Source organism: Thermobia domestica, chromosome 13, assembly GCF_964235325.1.
Source record: "Thermobia domestica chromosome 13, izTheDome1.hap1.1, whole genome shotgun sequence".
In the NCBI taxonomy this organism is placed as follows: Eukaryota; Metazoa; Arthropoda; class Insecta; order Zygentoma; family Lepismatidae; genus Thermobia; species Thermobia domestica.
The window spans coordinates 56,608,866-56,614,865 of record NC_137466.1 but is presented as its reverse complement, the minus strand read 5'-3'; positions in this window follow the sequence as shown (position 1 = coordinate 56,614,865).

The following is a 6,000-nucleotide window of genomic DNA, read 5'->3' as shown; positions in this document are numbered from 1 at the left end:
TAATTATTATTCAAAGTTTGTAGGTGAATTGCAGGAGTTAATGGCTCCAATAAGTGAATTGCGTTCCACTCGCAAGAAATTTGAATGGACTAGAGAGAATCAAAAAACTTTAGATAAACTCAAGGAATTACTGATAAATAATGTTGTGTTAAAAACACCAGACTTAAATAACATCAGACCTTTATTATGCAGTGTGACGGAAGTTTAAAAGCCATTGGAGCTTGTTTGTCACAATTAGATAGCGAAAATCGATTAATTCCTGTGGCATATTTCTCGAAAAAACTAACTGAAGCGGATCGACACCGCAGTATATACGAAATCGAGTTTATAAGTCTGGTTAAAGCTATAAATCGGTTTCGCCACTACCTGTGCAAGGAGTTTATTGTGTATACTGATAATAGAGCATTATCTTGGATTCTGGGGAATTCGAAAAGATTTCTTAAATATGGTCTCCTAGTTGAAATTCTATGCCAATTTTCGTTCAAAGTAAAACATATTAGATCGCAAGATATCTTAATGGCCGATTTCCTTTAGACTTAGTGGCGTAGATAGTACCTTTAGATCCCTCTTGTCTGCGTCAATTAACTTTTTTTTTGTGGGTTGTGAAATTTGGTTCAAATTGGTCGATTCGTTCAGATTAGTTTACCATTTCTAAATGGCGAGATTTCTGCTTAGATTAAGAATTATATTGCGTTGCAATAAATTTTTCAGTTGTTGATAGGTCTTAACTGGTTCTAAGTTTCTTATTAATAGAGTGTTTGTAATAATTAAGAAGAGTTATACAGATTAAATATTCTTGAACCCATTCTGAATAAGCAATCAGTGCTTTTGAATGGGAAACCGATTGATAGCTCACTAAAAGGGGAAATAAATAAATATATTAGTTAACTGAAAACTGATAGTTCAGTAACTATTTCTCTGAATCTTGTAAGAGTAGAACAATTACGTTTGAGATAATAAATTTGAAAATAAATTATTGGAAGGCAATTTGGTATTTTGTGGAAGTAATATTTGTGTAATAATTCCTATAAGAATCAGCAGTTTTGTTGAAGTCAAGACTAAATTTCTATGTAAAATTTCAAATATTTTAAAAGAATTTGTTGTTTAGAACTATTGATCAATTGTTAAATGGAGACTTTATTTAGGAATTATTCTCTTTAAACTTGAAAATTATTTAAATTGTTGGAAATCCTTATTTGTTGAATATTAAAATCATTTGAATAGTTGTCTCTTTAATATTGAAATTTGTAATAAATTGTTAAATCGATTTAACCTGATTTTAATTGAGTTGAGCCATTTTCAAGTATTCTAGAGTAACTAATAATCAGAAGGTTTGAAGAAAAATTATTAAAATCTATTTCAGGTATTTAAAGTAGTGACCATATTTTTTGGTAAGTGGTGTTGCTCGTTATATTTTTTTTAGCCTTGTGAAGCAACCCTCCGTATTCGATTTGCTTTTGGAGGCATGTTACGATTATAGATTCTTTGGCTATTTCCATTTTGCAATCGGAACAGGAGTGGATGCATTACAATTCTCATCATAATTCTTATATAAATTAGTGAAACTCAACGCCGCACGGATTCGCCATCCGATACGACTAATTTGCAGCTCAATCAATCGAAACCTTCCGCGTCTTGCAAATAGTACCCATTTCTACATATCTTTTCTCGTATTAGACATAACTTTACTGCCAAACTTACACAGCTAAACATCACATAAGAACTCCAAATCATCCTTTCTTACCTTATTTCTCCTGTAAATTTTTCCTAATTTTTATTTTAAAAAAAAACAGAGGGGCGTCTCTAAACTTGGCCTCTCGGAAGATAAACAAAGCTCAAACGATTGAGCCAAGAGAGAGCTTGCCAGAACTTTATGGGTTGGGATGGAACCTTAAACCATATACTGACGTTTCATATGGTCTCTGTGCTTAAGACGGACTTTAATTTTAAGATAAATTATAACGACTCTATAGAAAAGCGTCGTCAACCTGGTTCGTCTTGTAAAATATCAGTTACGAAGCGATAATTACTTTTCTTTATGCACAAATCAACTCAGATATTCAAAGATTATTAGTCTCACCTTTATTGCTTGATATGTCTTAAATATTGTTTTTAAGACCGTAAAATACATAAATTTACTTGACTAGGTCAACACATAACATGTACATAGCCATAACTATCCCATAATAATCTCTTACATATATCGAAAAACATTCTTCTTTTCTGTTAATTTAAAATGAACATTCTACTAAGTATATTACATATTTATGAGCACTTTTTGCCCACGGTACAGGTAAATATTATACAAACTAAAGTATTTCGTTATAGAAAATGTCGCCCGACAAAGGGACTGAATATAAAAGTCATGAGTAGGCTTGGCTTTTATATTCAAGAACCACTGGTCTGATTAGATTAATGTTCGTACATTACATATGTTCTTTATATTTTGATCACACCTCGTATATATATTCATTATTTTTTTTGTTAACCCTCATATATATATAAAATATTAGTTATTATCATTCACATAAATACATTTACAATAAATCTTTGATTTCATTAATATTTCTCTTTTATTACATTATTATTTATTCTTTATCATTAAAAACATCGTCGCTTAGAAATATAATTAACGAGGGTGAAACACAAATTATCAAGATTACTAGTTTCGATCATTATTACAAACGATGATGTGACAAATAATATTTATTCTTTTCGGGCGCATTGTATAACAAATAAGTTAGATGTTGCAATTGTAATGTATACATAGTAGCACTAAGATGTCATAAAATAAAGAAGAATTTTATTCAAGGTAGTTATTGAATAATGGATTTTATAGAATGGATCTTATTCTTAACATAACCTTTGACAATTAAACACAAATCAATCTGATATAAAGTAATTTTTTTGCCTTTAACTAATTATAAATTGAATTATGATTCTTCACATTAATAAGAAAGAATAAAAATTAAACATAACCTACGTTTGAATAATCAAATGGAAGTAAATAAATTTATTTTACAGAAACAAAAGACACCTTTTTGTTATTAAATAAACACATTTTTCATTATTATTGTTATTTTTCATTCTTATTTATTTGATCAAGAATGTTGGGTGCTACTAACTCTTTAACTAGATGCATCCATTTTTCCTTTGTATACGGAGTAGGCTTCCAAACCTTTAACTCATCTATATTGCGAAGTCCAATTGACCTCCCCGTTTTAGCGTTTAACAGTTCGAAGACTTTAGGATTTATCTCCTTAAAACATAAATAAGGACCTGAGAAAATGTCACAAAATTTGTAGATTTTCTTTAACAACATATTACTCTGCGGATGTTGTTTAACGAAAACTAAATCGTTGACCTTGATCCGATATTTTCCTTCTTGTAACGACTCTACTTGCGAATTACGTTTCAAAAACTTGTTGTGTCTTCGGATCTTAACCATGTTCACTAAATTGGATGAGTCTATAATTGTCGAATCTTCTAATTTGACATCAAAATGTTGTTCCACAGGGAAAATTACATCAGAGCCATTATGCACCTTAGCAGGAGACACACCTAAAGTGTCTGATATAGAATGGTTCAAAAGGTACGTAATTTGGTTGACATGCTTAATCCATTCAACATGTTTATCCTTACAAAAGTGCCGAAACAACATACCGAAATTGCGATGTACATTTTCTACTACGGAGCTACTTGGGTGGTACGGAGTCACAAAATGAATTTTAATGTTGGCCTTATTCATGGCTTTGAGAAACACATCACTTTTGAATTGTGAGCCGTTATCGCATAATATATGCTCGATAGGGCCACAGTGTGGAATGTATACATTTAGAATTTTATTCACTATAGCAGCGGAGGTTGCTTTGCGCAAGGGGTAAGCTACCACATATCGTGAAAAGATATCCATTGTTGTTAACAAATAAACTTCTCCAGTAGCTGCTCTGGGTAACGGTCCATATAAATCAATCGATAGAAATGAATGTGGTCTCTCCGGTGTTATTGAAAGCATTGGTTTTTGTATAGCCTGATAATTATGCTTAATTTGCATACACTCGATACAGTCATTGATATAATTTTTGACCTGAGCTCGCATTCCTTTCCAATAAAAAGATTTATTAATCAAGGCACATACCTTTACATACCCAAAATGTCCAAAATCGTCATGGTAGGCCTTTAAGATGCGTGCTGTTAACGTAGGTGGAATACAAATTTTGTTCCTAGATTTGAACTTAAAATCCTTAATGAGTAAGATTCCGTTATTTAATTTAAATCTGGAATTCCAGTGCTTGGGACAACTACATCCATCGCCACATGAAGATAAATGTTCCATGATTTGTTGGTATTCATGATACTTTATTTGATGTTCTCTTAAATCTTCTATTGAAATGGTAGCTATTTCATCTTGTAAGATCTTAAATTCATTAATAGACAAAATATGTTGCTCTTCTCCAGGAAACAGGCGTGATAAAGTATCTACGGGTCCATTGTCCACTCCTTTAATGTGTTGCACTTCGAAATCATAAGCTTGCAGATCCAACGACCAGCGAAGTAATCTGTTATTATACCCCTGTACGCTATTAAGATATCGCAATGAATTATGGTCAGTAAGTACTATGAAATGACATCCGCTCAGATAGGGAGCGAATTTTTGTATAGCAAAACGTACAGCCAAAAGTTCAATTTCTGTTGTAGTGTATCCCTTTTCAGCTTTCTTTAAAGTACGGCTAGCGCAATGTATAACAGCTGGTTCCTGCATAGTTGGGTTAGGCTGCCAGAGTACTGCAGAGATTCCAAGTTGGGAACCATCACATTGTACGTAAAAAGGAACGTCATATCTGGGGTGATTCAAATGGATATTTCGTTTTACGCACTCCTTCAATTTATTAAAACTGTGTTCCTGGATTGGACCCCATTGCCATGGTATACCCTTCTTGATGATCATAAATAAAGGCTGGGCTATCTCAGCAAATCGCGGGATGGCTTTGCGAAACCAATTGAAGAGTCCTAATATTTGTCGTGTCTGTTTCACATTTACTGGAGCAGGCAGATCTTCTATGGCTTGAACTTTAGATTGACTGAATTGCAAACCAGAGGCATCAATTTGGTACCCAAGAAATTCTATAGAATTCTGCAAAAACTTGGATTTCTGTAAATTGATAGTAAGGCCTGAACTTTCCAATCTGTCTAAAACTATATCTAAATACTTCAAATATTCATGTGGATTTTTCCCCATGATTAAGATATCATCAGCATACGTTATCACGTTGCTACGCAAGTCTTGACCTAGAACTTTGTTCAAGCAGGATGCTAATGCTGCACTACCATTGATAAGCCCAAAGACTACACGATTGTATTCATACAAGTGACCTTCAAAACTAAATGCTGTAAATGGTTTTGAATCTTCGTGTAACTCGACCTGATTATACGCCATTACTAGGTCTAAATTTCCGAATACGGCGTTCCCTTGTAAAGAAGCTAGTATTTCTTCTACTGGAGGATACCTCACTTGTTCCAGATCAATGTGACCGTTAGTTCGCCTCAAATCTAATACCACACGTAGAGAACCATTTTTCTTTGGAACAACATGTAATGGATTAAGGTGGACGCTCCTCGAAGGCCTAATGATCCCATCTCTTAACATATCTGCTATTTGTTGACGTACATTCTCTCTGTATCTATATGGAATTATATAGGGCTTGGTTACTATAGGTTTATCAGTTTTAACTTTAAAAGAATAAACAAAATCCTTGCAGCATCCAGGACGTTCTGAAAAGACCTTTCTATGTTTATATAAAATGTTCTTAAAGTCTGCTATTACGGTATTATCAGCAAAATCAAGGCTGCTTTCGAGAGATTTAACATGTTCAGAAAATACTACATCATCTTTTACATTCATCAAATTTTGTGTCTTTTCCAATCGTTGATCATTTAATTTATCACCTTTTTCACTAATAGAAACATTATTCACTATAGGAGACAGATCATTATATTGGC